This window comes from Symphalangus syndactylus, chromosome 5 (assembly GCF_028878055.3).
Source record: "Symphalangus syndactylus isolate Jambi chromosome 5, NHGRI_mSymSyn1-v2.1_pri, whole genome shotgun sequence".
In the NCBI taxonomy this organism is placed as follows: Eukaryota; Metazoa; Chordata; class Mammalia; order Primates; family Hylobatidae; genus Symphalangus; species Symphalangus syndactylus.
In genome coordinates this window covers 125,006,743-125,020,447 of record NC_072427.2, presented here as the reverse complement: position 1 = coordinate 125,020,447, position 13,705 = coordinate 125,006,743, and the positions used below count along the sequence as shown (strand labels likewise).

Below are 13,705 nucleotides of genomic sequence, written 5' to 3'. Positions count from 1 at the left end.
TCCGTCAGATACAGAGCCTAGACAAAAGGCTGCAGGTAAGGCACAGGCGCACTGACTCAGGCTTAGCCTGGGCCCTTCCTGAGCTTCGCAGGACATAAAATTCACCTGGGCTGTTTATTATTCTCATTCTTGGTTACAGCTCCATTTTTAGTCCAGATCTATCAAATGGAACCTAACTTATCATGGGCCACATTTCCATCAGTAGGACAAAATACATTAAAAATAATTATTTTGAAATAATTATGAACTCACAAGAAGTTGTAATAATAGTACAGAGAGTTCCATGTCCCCTTCACCCGGGAAGTAGATTTTAAAAAACAAGTTAGAATTGACTAACAGAATCCTAATAAGGTTAATGCCCTAGATCCTTCTGAGCAATCAGTAATCTTTCTCTACATTTGTTAGAGACAGGCAACTGTTACTGTATTTTCAAATACAGAGGGCAAATATTAATACAAAGGCCTTATTTTTGGTGACCAAAAACCAAAGGACTTGGGACTAAAAATTCTTGGCTTTTAAAATTTCACTTCTCTTCCTCTGGGTCGTTAGAGTTTTAACCCTTCTGTAAACTCATCACCAACTGTTTTAAAGCATGACATCACCTGAGAACCTCTGATGAGGCACTTTGCAGAATATCAAGCCTGAAGACGTGAGCCTTTTAAAATAGAGTGAAATCCCATTGTTGTTGGCAGTGTTGCTAACATAGATCACTGAACTCTGTTGTGACATCTGGGTTCTGCACTGGCTTCACCACTCCTGGATCATAAGTCCCTTAATTTATCTGCTTGACCTTCATCAGACAGGAATAGGAGCAGCAGCCCATCCTCAGTCCTTCTTTGCCAGGGTATTGTTCATTTCTTTGAAAGCCTGAAAAGGCTCCATGGAGTACATTGAAAGCTATGACTACACGGTGGTAGCATCAAACAAGTCAGTAGCATCAGAACAAACATACTCTACTTCTGTCATCCCAGCCCAAAGGGCAGAACCAGGCATAGACCCAGGCCCTATTATCCCAAATAGAATGTCACATGCAGGCCATATGGCAGCCTCAGCAGGTCATCTGGTAGAATAAGCCAATGTTCCACAGACAGGCTGAGTCCTTTGGCATCTGGGTCATCCCTTGGAACCTTGAGCCCTTCCTTTGTCTAGAATGGCTCCTTTTCCTGGAGGCTGAAGGGGAGGAGCCCGGTCTGGCTGGGATATGCGTATGGAGGAGATAACCAAAAAAGAAGGCTTTTAATTTCTCTTGTCATTAGTTAGCCTTGAAAACCCTTCGGTTCCCCTGAAAAAAGGAGACACCATTGTTCATTTCTGCCACAACAGTCTCCTGCTGTAGAAGGTTCCTTGTGCATTATACTTTCACAAAGCAAGTTATTATATTGATGTCTTAAGAGGCTGATATATTTTGTCATCTTACCGGATAGCAGATTTTCTGCTTACATCTCAGGCTCATATTCTCATTAGTTTCTTGTATTATTTTCACTGTTAATGAGGATTATTTCTAGGACAATTTTGCTTTAAAATGAATGTTATTCAATTTGAGTTAGGGCAGAAAGGCAAAAACTTATAGGCAAATTGTCACTAGAATTATGGTCCCCAGAGCAGTGGTTCTGATCACGGGTCAGATGCTGGGATTCTTGTCCAGGTTTGCTTAGAATTGGCAAAGACAGGTTAGATCCTGTTTTCTGTCCCTTCCTGCCCAACTCTTTTTAATTTCAGTTCCTTTTTGAATTATTAATATGTAACCAAAGTATTACTGATTCAGATATTGGTGTGCTTTGCTTTAAGAAAATCCAGACTTAAAGTGAAAACCTTGCATAAGAGGTTTTTAATTTTCAGAAAACTTAAGTCGACAGCTTTATCATGTACCTAAAATATAACTCAAATAAAATTGACCCAACTTTGAGGAAGACACTGATTTTAAGAGCAAGGCATTAATAAGGATCACCCCGACTTCCATAGCTCCAGCCTCCTCTTTCTTCTCTCCCATAGTATCTGCTGCCACCTGCGCTTTTTTCTCTTCTGTCAGAATCCAGCATGTTCTGATACGCTGGGTAAGATCAGATCTTACAAATGTCTTCATACTGGTTTCTGGCTTATGGTATGTTCTATCATTACTTAATTTATAACTGGAAAAAAGGCCATTGGCCAAAGAAAAGAATTTCGCATTGCAGAATTTCAGGCATAACCCAGCCATTAGGCAAGCTGATTTTCATTTTATATTTGTTTGTTAGGTAGTGAAGAGTCACATAGGATTCTTCTCTGCCAGTCACATATATCCACTCTCTAATCTCAGGAATAGCCCTGCTTTCCTTCCGTTTGTTCTGGGAAAGCTGCAAAGTAAGCAGGAATTTCAGTGGTGGAGGTAGGGAGGTTGACAGAAATCATTTAGTTATTTGGCCTGCGTTGACCGTTTCTGGTGGGCAGTTTGTTAATGATGGGTAGGTGGGAAAAGAGGCATCTGTTGCCTTTTATAGAGAAACTCTTGGTTTTGCAGCACCTGAAGCTCATGAACTGGAGGCTAATGAGGATGTTGTGCCAACGCTGCAGGAGAATGATGGTAGACTCAAGATTCGCTGTCGGGTTGGTGGTGGACAGCTGTTCATTTTGATGTGGCCTGTGTGCCACAATGGAGTCCTGTCAGTGTTCTACCTTCTTTCTTTATTTCTTCTTCCATTCATTAAGTATTTACTGAGGACCTGCCAGGTGCCAGCCCCTGTGCCTGATCCTGGCAGTAAAGAGGAAGATGATCCTTTGAGTAGCACAGCCCAATAGAGAAAATGTGAAAATCAGTAACATTGCTGTGGAGTGATAAGTTCTGCAATAGAAGTATTTATACAATATCATAGTATGACTAGCTGTCCTGAGCAGAGCAGGGTGGCTGAAGAGGGAAGAATGAGAAAGGGGAGAGGGCCAGGTAAGTTTTGAGCTGGTGAATAGACAGTTTTCAGGAAGGACATTTTAGAAAGAATAGCGTGTGCAGAAGACACTGCTTTGAGATCCAGGTGGGGAAGTATCATTAGGTGAAATGGAGAAGCTAGCAAGAATGGAATTGTGAAGGATCTTGTAAATCTTGGAAATGAATTTAGACTTTACACATAGGCCTTCGGGAACCATTAAAGTGCTTTTAGATAGGGATGTAACATGATAGCATTTGTGTTTTAGAAAGATCATTCTGGTGGTGTTATGGAGAATGTACTAGAAGTCTAGGAGAACAGAAACCAATGAAGAGTCAGTTCTAGACCAATGAAGAGATAGAAGCAATGGGATGTACTGACAGGTTGAAAGGAGAGGATGGTGGAGAGGGGGCCGTCTAGGAAGACTCCTAGGCTTAAAACACAAGTGCCTGAGAAGGATATGAAAAATAGCAATAACAATAATAATAGTTGTAAATCTTTTTTTTTCTTTTTTTTTTTTTTTTTGAAGATAGAGTTTTATTCTTGTCACCCAGGCTGGAGTGCAGTGGCATAATCTCAGCTCACTGCAACCTCCACCTCCCGGGTTCAAGCAATTATCCTGCCTCAGCCTCCCAAGTAGCTGGGATTACAGGCACACACCACCATGCCCAGATAATTTTTGTATTTTTAGTAGAAATATGGTTTCACCATGTTGGCTGGGCTGGTCTTGAACTCTTGACCTCAGGTGATCTGACCACCTCGGCCTCCCAGATTGCTGGGATTACAGACATGAGCCACCGCGCCCGGCCTAATTACTGGATTCTTGTCGGGCACAAAGGGTTTGGCTACATGCTTTATATGGGTTATCTCATTCAATAATCGTAATAATATTAGTGCTATTATTATCCTCACTGCAGGGAGGAAAACAAGAAAGTTTGAAAGTTAAGTAACATGCCCAAAGTCACATGGCTTGTAAATGGCAGTGCTTACATTTGAAGCCAGGTACTCTGAGCTCTAAACCTATGCTCTGCAGGAAATTCAGCAGGAGGAGAAGTCAAGGCAAAGTATCTTAAGTTCAATTTTAGACTACTGAATTTAAAATGCCTATATTTTACCAAGGTCAAAATATCTAGCAGGGAGTTGGACAGCTAGATTGGAACTGGTGTGTGCTGGACGTGTGATCTGGGATTAGTGAATTGGTGGTAGTGAAGAAGGTAGGTGTCATGTGAGCACATCCCTAGAGACCCGGGATGGAACTAGGAAGAACCGCATCCAACGGGCAAGCATGCTAAGACAAATTTGGGAAGACGATGAAAAGGAGCAGCTAGATAGGTGGGGAGAACTAGGGGAGTCACAGGTGGAGTTTGAAGATCTGATGGAATGACCAGTGAGATTAAATGCTTCAAGGAGATGAAGGAAGATTTAAAATGAGGATTGCCTTGGATTTGGCAATTAGGTGGTTGATGCATAGTCATTAAAGTTAGGCTAGAGTGGGCTACAAATATAATGAAAAGTGAGAAAATGGAGAATATGGACTCAGGCTTCTCTTCAAAGAAGCCTGGCTGAGAAAGGAAGTGGGAGAGAGAGAAAGGAGAGGCAGCCTCAAGGTCAGGGGAATGGCTGTTTATTTATGATGATAATGACTTGAAATGCTTGGATGTTGAGGAGAAAGAGCCTGGAGCAGTGGGAATTACACCAGGATGTTTATCCCACTAGATAGGGAAGTAGGAATCCCTCTAGCCATCAGGAGGAGAACATGGATTCTTAGAGAAAAAACAGGTTTCTACAGTTTTAATTTAGCAGCCCCCTTGTATTGCATAAAATCAGTCCAGATTGGTGAAGTGACTTGTCTCTGGCCACCTAGCTAGCCAGTCTGTGACCCCAGATCTCCTGGTTCCTGGCCTCTTTCCTCTCTTGCTGCCAGTGTCGGTGGGAGAAGAATCATCCCTGATTTGTTCCTCATGGTGTGAGTCTCCACTGCTCCCATCAGGCCCTTGCTTGCTCCTTCAGAATGCACATTTCACAGATTCTGATGTGTCAACAGGGCTTCAGCTGCATGGAAGGTGAGTCACAGAGCTGCTTCGTCATTTCCTCCACATGCCATGGGGCAGAGTTTTAGATGGTTAATTATTAAGTGTCAGTAACATAACAGTGCTAGAAGCCTCTTCCTCTAACCTGGGAACCCACATTCCTAGAAGGAGGAAGGGTCTCAGAGTTGGGGCCTTTCAGCAATCTCCTCATGGCCCACAGTGAGAGAGGATGTATTTATTTGTTCAGATGTGGCACCTGCACACAGAACCTGCGTGCATGAGGTAGAGGGTGGGGTACCAGTAGCGATTGCTTAAATGAAAAAGCCTCTGCTCCTTTAAAACACCACATCAGCCAAGAGTTACTTGGTGAGCCTGGAGGCAAGGAGCACCCATGCTTTTCAGAAGGGCCCAGAGTAGCCTGCCCCAGCTCTACTTCAGGGTCTCCTGGAATCTGTATATATGGTGATGATTAATAATCTAGTCTTCATACCACACGTGGAAGGTGAAAGAAGGCCTGCAATTCAGTGGATATTACCTTATATTCCAAAGCTTGTGGCGTCAGCCAAGCTGTCATACCATTCTGATTAAATACTGACGGTGATCATTAAGATCTAAAGCCCTGCCCAGAACACACTGCCTAGAATCTAGGCACATGAATATAAACCTAAACCTAAACCTAAACCTCCCTTTTATATATAAAACCTAAACCTCCCTTTTATAATTGATCTTCAATTACAACCCTCCTTGTCTTGATAGGCTCCAAGCTATAGCAATCAACTTGCTTCTCTTTGCTCTCTCTCAGCTTACCTAAACCCACGGCTCCTTTTTTGTTTAGTCTCTTGGGGCTCTCATGACCCATAGTTGGTAAATGGATAATTCCTGTGACGCCAAGTGCCATCGTTCTCATTGACTACAGTGTGAGCAGTGCCCCTGAAATGTCATAGACTACAGAGTGAATGGTGCTCTTTGTGCCACAGGTCTAGTTCCACCCCCTCTTCTTCCTTTAGTTATAAGCATTCTCTGCTGAAAGAGTCCATGCTCTTGGGAAGTGGAAGCCCTGGGGGCCCATACCCCCTGGGTCTGCTGCCTTCTGTTGTTTGTTTAGTGGTATTAAATCAATCTAAATTAAACTGGAGTCCAAAATGCTAACCTTGCAGTAAGAGATTCAGCGGGGATGTGGTGATTCAGGACACGTGGTTCATTCTTCTGCTTATTCCTTTATTCACAGTTGATTCACAGTTGTCTTAGGGATTGACAACTGTGAGATATACTTGACCCAAGGGACTGAAAAAAAATCTTCCCTAGTTTCTGAAAAATTAGGGGGACTTAACTAGACCAAGGATGGGGGCAGAAAGGGCCGTCATAGAGGGAAAGGAGAAGCAAGGCTTGGTGGGTGGCATGACATGACATATTCCAGGGCCGAAAACAGAGGCAGGGTGGTAGAAGCACAAGAAAAGAGGGATAGAGGCCCAAGGTGAGACAGGACTCCTTGTGAGGGGGGGCAGGACTCAGAACCTGAAAAGCCTTGAAGGCCACATTTAAAAGATTTGGGCTCCATCCTGGGGGAGTAATAGAAGGTTACTGGAGGATTATGAGATGCTGTGATTAGGTTTATATTCTGAAAAGATCATTCTTGTTGTATCTAGAAAACTAATGGGAGACAAACAGGCAGACAGAGAGGTGGGTAAACCATCAGAAGAATGTGGTATGAGGAAAAGCAAGGAAAGGCAGTGTTTGGAAAAGCTGTGAACTGTCAACTGAGTCTAAAGCTACTGAGCAGTCAAATGAAATAGGACTGGAAAATGTCCATTGCCTTTAAGTACTTGTAGGTCGTCAGTCTCTACTGACAGAGGAACTAGAACACAGAAAGTAGAAGAATGAGCAGGAGGTGAGGAAATTATAGCAGTAGAGCAAAATTTGTTTCAGTGCCAGTGAAGAGCAGTGAAGACCCAGGTGATAGTTTGAGTGGGATCAGGGCTACAGGAGGTATTTTCCTTTTGTGTGTGTGATGAGAGAGACATGGACAAATTTCAGTGCTGATGGACAGTACTTAAATGGTTAAGAGTTACAGAAAATACCAGAAAGAGAGAAATATAATCAACGTCTTTTTATTCCAGAAAGGAGTGAAGGGATTGGATTTAAAGCAATCCAATTGCTTTACATTGGGGCCGGGGACAGTGGCTCATGCCTGTAATCCCAGCATTTAGGGAGGCCGAGGTGGACAGATCACTTGAAGTCAGGAGTTTGAGACTAGCCTGACCAACATGATGAAACCTCACCTCTACTAAAAATATAAAAATTAGCTGGACGTGGTGGTGCACGCCTGTAATACCAGCTACTTTGGAGGCTGAGGCAGGAGAATTGCTTGAACCTGGGAGGTGGAGGTTGCAGTGAGCCAAGGTTGCACCACTGCACTCCACCCTGGGCAACAGAGCAAGACACTGTCAAAAAAAAAAAAAAAAAAAAAAAGGCACATGGGACAGAGTTGATGTATTTGGCAGTGGGAAAGGAGAAAACTGAGGAAGCTCCCATGTTATGGCTTTCATATTCTATGTGAAGTAGCTATGGGGCAGGAGGGAGGAATGTAAGTAGCAGAGTGTGGAGACATGGCAGATCAGGGCCTTGAGGAAAGTGGGAAGTTTACATTTACATTTATGGATTTGGGGAGTGGTCTAATTTAATTAAGAAACATAGGATCTCCATGGAGGTTTTGATGCTATTTGTAGTTGATGACAAAGAATTCTGTTACATTACTAACGAGTTGTCCTAGAGTGTGGTTGTCTCAACTAGTGCTCAGCTGCTCTGGAGAAGGTGCAGAAGGTGAGTGACAGAGTTCATCCAAGGTTAAGACTTTGCAAGAAAAGCTGACAAGGACACAGAGGATGGGGGAGTCAGGAGCACAGGCAGAATAATGGACATGATTGACCATTGACAACCTAAGATGGATAAAGAGGTATGTCAAGATCAGAGAAGACTAATGACTAGCAGAAAAGAGAACAGTTAGTGGGCTAAAGGTCCTGATGAGAAAGTAGAGCAGTATGAGCAACTGGAAGAACAAGAGGTTAGCATCAGAGCACCCAATGCTTTGCTTTATGATTTTGAGGCTGAAATCCTCATGTGGAACCATGGGCTGAGGCTAGTAAAGTCTTTGTAAAGCTAGAGAAAATGACTGGGAAACTATCAGGTAAAAGAGAGGAGGAGGGGCAGGACTTCGACCAAAGACTTTTTGTAAGATCATGGAGGCCCAAGGTCTGGAAGAGTCATCGGGAAACTAAAAGGAACCAACTCCACATTCAGATTCTGAGGCAGGTGGAGTAGGAGAGTCTAAGCAGATGCTCTTTGTATAGTGGCATCTTGGGATGAGAGCTAGAGGATAGCTTTCAAATCAACGTGGTATCTCTCTGGGTTCTTTGGGCTAGTGATAAAGTAAGTCTACCCCATTTCTACATTCTAATTTCCTTTGAACTATCTAGTTTTCAGGGAGACAAAGACTATATACCACTTTCTCTATCTGGGATTTATTAATTTCAAATTTGGCTACTATGCTATAACCATAACAAGAACTTGTGGCCAGATATGATGGCTCATGCCTGTAATCCCAGCACGTTGGGAGGCCCAGGTGAGAGAATCACTTGAAGCCAGAAGTTTGAGACCAGCCTAGGCGACATGGTGAGACCTCACTCTACTAAAAATACAAAATGAATTTTCTTTTAAAGTTTAAAAATTTGCATTAACCTTCCCTATAAATTCCCCTGCCTAAAGAACTCTCCTTTCAATATTTCTTTTAGTTTGCATCTGGAACAAATCTGAGTTTTTGTCTAAAACATCCTTATTTTGCCTTCATTTTTGAAGAATATTTTTACAGGTTGTAGAATTCTAGGCTGGAAGTTTATTTTCTTTCAGCAACTTAAAAATGTCATTCTATGGTCTGCTGGCTTCCATTGTTTCTACTGATAAGTTGTCCGTATTTTTCTTGCTTTTTGGAAGGTAATATATCTTAGTGTGTAATATTTTTAAAAATTTTCCTTGTTTCAGCATTTTTACTATGATGTGTCTAACTTTATTTCCTTGTATTTAGAACTTCTTAGAATTTCTTGAATGTGTGGCTTATAATCATATCAGTTTTGAAAATGTGTGCAGCCATTATCTTGTCAAATATTGCTTTTGTCCATTTCTCTCTCTGCAGTCTCAGGGACTCCAGTATGTTAATTCTTTCACAAAATTCTGTGTCTCTTTCTCTCTTGTCTGTTTCTTTCAAACTTTTTGCTCTCCATATTTCTGTCTGATAATTTCTATTTGTTTGTCTTCTTACTCACTAATCTCTTTACCTCTAACAATTATGTTGCTAAACACATCTATTAAGAAGATGTGTTATTTATTGTGCTTTTTTGTTGTTGTTGTTGTTGTTGTTGTTGTTGTTGTTGTTGTTGTTTTTTGAGATGGAGTCTCGCTTTGTTGCCTAGGCTGGAGTTCAGTGGTGCAATCTTGGCTCACTGCAACCTCTGCCTCCCAGGTTCAAGCGAGTCTCCTGCCTCAGCCTCCTGAGTAGCTGGGATTACAGGTGTGCACCACCATGCCTGGCTAATTGTTGTATTTTTAGTAGAGACAGGGTTTCACCATGTTGGTCAGGCTGGTCTCGAACTCCTGACCTCATGATCCCCCCGCCTCGGCCTCCCAAAGTATTACAGGCATGAGCCACCGCGCCCAGCCTTGTTGTTGAATTTTTATTTAATTCTTTTTTATAGATTCCAGTTCTCTGGTGAAATTCTCCATCTTGTTATCTTTTTTTCTTGCACAAAAAAAGCATAGTTATTTTCAAAACGTATGTTTGGTAACCCTAGTATCTGGGTTACCTGTGGGCCTATTTCTATTGTGTTTTTTTTCTCTCTCTTAGCTGCAGTTTTTGGAATTTCTGATAATTTCTACTTGAATGTTGGGCAATGTATGTAAATAATTGTAGTCTCTGGATGATGTTATCTTTTTCTAAAGAAGTGTAATCTTATCTTTTCTGGCAAGCATCTAGAGTGGGAAATTATATCCATTCAGTGTGGGACTTAGCTTATTGGATTGGATTGGAATTTTTGTAAAACATGGTTTACCTCACATTTTTCTGCTCTTCTAGAGTGTAGCTTGTCAGAGGTCCAAATGATAGCCTTTGGTTATTTACTGGTACTCTTCCTTCTTGGTGGGACCTAAACTTGTGACTGCCAGAAGTTTGACTTTTCTTTATAGCTATACTCTCATTTGTATAGAGCCTTAAGCTCTATGAAATTAGCAAATATAAAATTATAAAAATATAACAATATATTATAATATAAGTATAACAACATATTATGTATAATAATATATATAAGTATAAATATTATATAAAATCATCAAGTCTCCATAAGGTAAAATCAAATGCTGAGTGTGGGGCTAAGCTCCATGTACCTCCCTTCTCCCAAGTATCTTGTCACTCATGCCTTGGTTGTTCTGGCAGCTCTGAACTCCCATTAAGAGCTTTCCTCATCATATTTAGTATTTAACATTAGGAATGTATGGGAGAAGTTCATATAAAATACCAAAAACTGAATAAACATAGCTAGTCAGGCATCCTTGCTCTCTGACTGTGTCACAAACAGGAATAACTTCATGTAGGAATGTTCTTTACCCTAAGCTTGCATGTGAGGAAGATGGTTTCCTCTTTTTTGGAGGCCTGTACGTCTGTGAAGGTGTGCCTTATCCTCTAAGAATGCCCCTGCCATTGTTAGGACGGTATACATAAACAGTTTAGCAAATGGTTGTACAAGATGAAGGAATGAACATTGCTTTTTTTTTTCCACCTTTTTGCCAGACAAGATGTAACCAGAATAGACACGATGATATTCGTTAAAATTTACTAAAGATTTACTGCGGAACAGGCTCCGTGTTAGATGCTTCATACTGATTATCTCATTTAATCCTAAACAGAGCCTTTGAGGTAATAAAGATAATTATTCCCATTTTAAATTTGATGAAACTGAGGCTTAAAGAGATAACGTTAATTTAAACAGGGCCCAAGAGCCAGGAAGTAAATGGCACAAGCAAGTTTGAACTCAGATTTTTCTAATCTCAAGATCCATGTTTTTTTCCAACATTTCATCCTGCTACTTGGCCTGCCCTTTTTCAGCATAACTAATATCATGATTTCACTGACCCCTGGACTCCTGATATATCTTCTTTTTTTTTTTTTTTTTTTTTTTTTTTGAGACGGAGTCTCGCTCTGTCGCCCAGGCTGGAGTGCAGTGGCGCAATCTCGGCTCACTGCAAGCTCCGCCTCCCGGGTTCACGGCATTCTCCTGCCTCAGCCTCTCCGAGTAGCTGGGACTACAGGCGCCCGCCACCACGCCCGGCTAATTTTTTTGTATTTTTAGTAGAGACGGGGTTTCACCGTGGTCTCGATCTCCTGACCTCGTGATCCGCCTGCCTCGGCCTCCCAAAGTGCTGGGATTACAAGCGTGAGCCACCGCGCCCGGCCCAGATATAACTTCTTATATAAAGTCAGAGCTAAGTAGTCTGAGGGGTTTACATGCAAAGACATCCCCTTCCTGGTACACTGCTTTCAGGTATTTCCAGATTCTTCCCTCCCCCACCCAGCCTTTGAAATATGTATCACATTAAATGCCTCCGTTTATAACTACTATGGCAAGTCTGAATGTAATTTTTTTTTTTCAAAAATACAGCTTTATGCAGAGACAGGAAGCAGTTAGTGGTAGGGCTTTATTTTGGGAGGATTAGAGTGGTAGGGGGTGGGGCATCGGGAGAAATTGCTTTCTGCAGTGTCAGATGAATGAGTTATAGGAAATGATAGCTCAGCCAGCAGCTTGGTGCTTGCTGGTGAGTCAGCAGTGATTCCATCCTCAGCCCCAGTGCTGGGATCACAGCTGAGAGACACTCTTCCTGGTGAGGGCTCCTCCCCGCCCTGCTGTCTGGGACATGGATATTCTGCTTACCTGATGTGAACCATTCAGTTACCTATCATGGAGGAGAAAGAGACACAGAACGATCTTTTTTTTTTAATGCAGATGTTTCTACACTTCTTTGGGATTAATTGGTATTTCTAATTATTTTTCCTGATATCTAGCAGAAAGATTCGGTGATTTTCTATCTAGAGGATGATGTTTGGGACTGGTGTCAAAGCAGAATCTAGTTCTTAGGGCAACATTTTATACTTTTATACTACTTCAACTTTAGAAGGTCTTTATAAGTGATCAGAATAGTACGGAAAAGCAAGACAGGAAGACACTGCTTCAGAAGAAGGGGTAAACGAGAAACCATCTTGTCAGCACAATGGAAACCATGTAGATATAGTGAAAAACTAGAACCAAGTCATTGTGGTTGTCGAGGTAGGATAGTGGGATTGTTGGTGATTGCTTTTTTGTTTTGTTTTGTTATGTTACTTTATTTTCCAGGTCCAATATATAGGCACAAGTTGTAAAATTTATTCTATAAGTAGTCCTTTAGTGCTTTAAAGTAACTAGTTATGAAAAATAACTGGCCAAATAACCTTAATATTTTAGGATATCTTTTCCCCAGGCCCTGATGAGACTCTTAAAGTCAATCTGGTCATACCCAGGATTCTCCAGTAGGAAATGGGTAGAGCTGCCTAACTTTTCTCAGAATTTCCTATGTGCCAGGCATTTGCTTCCTTTTCACTCTGAGAAGGTGCTATTATCCATATTTTACAGATAAAGAAACTAATGCTCAAAGAGATTGAAAGAACGTTCCCAGGCCAATTAGCTAATATGTGGTATAATTTCATCCATGACCAAGTCATACTGACTCCAAAGTCCATACTCTTTTAACTTTAGTACAAAATGATGCCACCACAGTTTCCATTCCACCTGCTTTTTGTAAGGCAGTTTAAACATGTTAACTTACTGCTGGATTGATCATCCACGAAAAAAACTGCTGCAATATATTATTCTCTTTTTGAAAAACTGGGACTTTAAAACTCACATATACTTGACTTGTACTTTAGTTAGAGAAATATTTAGAGCACTGGATAACATGCATATCTGTGTGCTTCACCTGAAGTCCATAAAAAAGGTACAGTAAACACCTGGTTTAGTGGTTGGACTCCCCTGGAATTTGCAGTGACTCTCATGATCTCTCCTAAAGTTCTTAGATATGTAAGACTGAGGATAAAGCTGAATGTTTTGTTGTTCAGAACCATAGCTAGAAGTGACAGTTTTGGTTGAGGGAGGGATGTTATTGTTGCGAAGTAGAACACTTACAGCTTCACAAAAATATCCATCTCATTGACCCAACAGGGCCCTAATTTATCTTTTTAATAAGCCAATAACTAAAGATCTTTTAAACTTTTTACGTTACTATAATGCAATTAATGCTGTGTTTTGATAGCTTTATTGAGGTATTGATATGTAATAAACTGCATGTATTTAATGTACAATTTGATTAAATTTAACACCTATGAAACATCACTTCAATAAAAATGATGAATATATCCATTTCCCCAAAAGTTTTTTGTAATGCTGTATTTTTGAAGGAGAAAAATCCAGTCATTTATATTCTCCTTTCCATTTGGTGAAAAGAGCCTGGACAGGGACCCAGATTATGTGAGTCTGGACTCCAATCTTGCCTTAACTAGCTCCACACAATTCAGTGAGTCCTTTAATTTTTTTGGCCCTTGGATTTTCATCTGAAAAATGAGGGGGTTGGACTAGATGGTCCCTAAGGACCCCCACAGCTCTGAAGTTCAATAAAGCTAAAAGGACCGGTGTACTTAGGGTATTGGTT

General features: G+C 41.2%; 1 protein-coding gene across 11 annotated transcripts in view; it reads left to right on the top strand.

Annotated features, from left to right (window-relative positions):
* Positions 1-13,705, top strand: part of SEMA6D (semaphorin 6D) — a 600,716-nt gene that overhangs the window by 571,753 nt on the left and 15,258 nt on the right. The gene's annotated exons all lie outside the window — the stretch shown is intronic.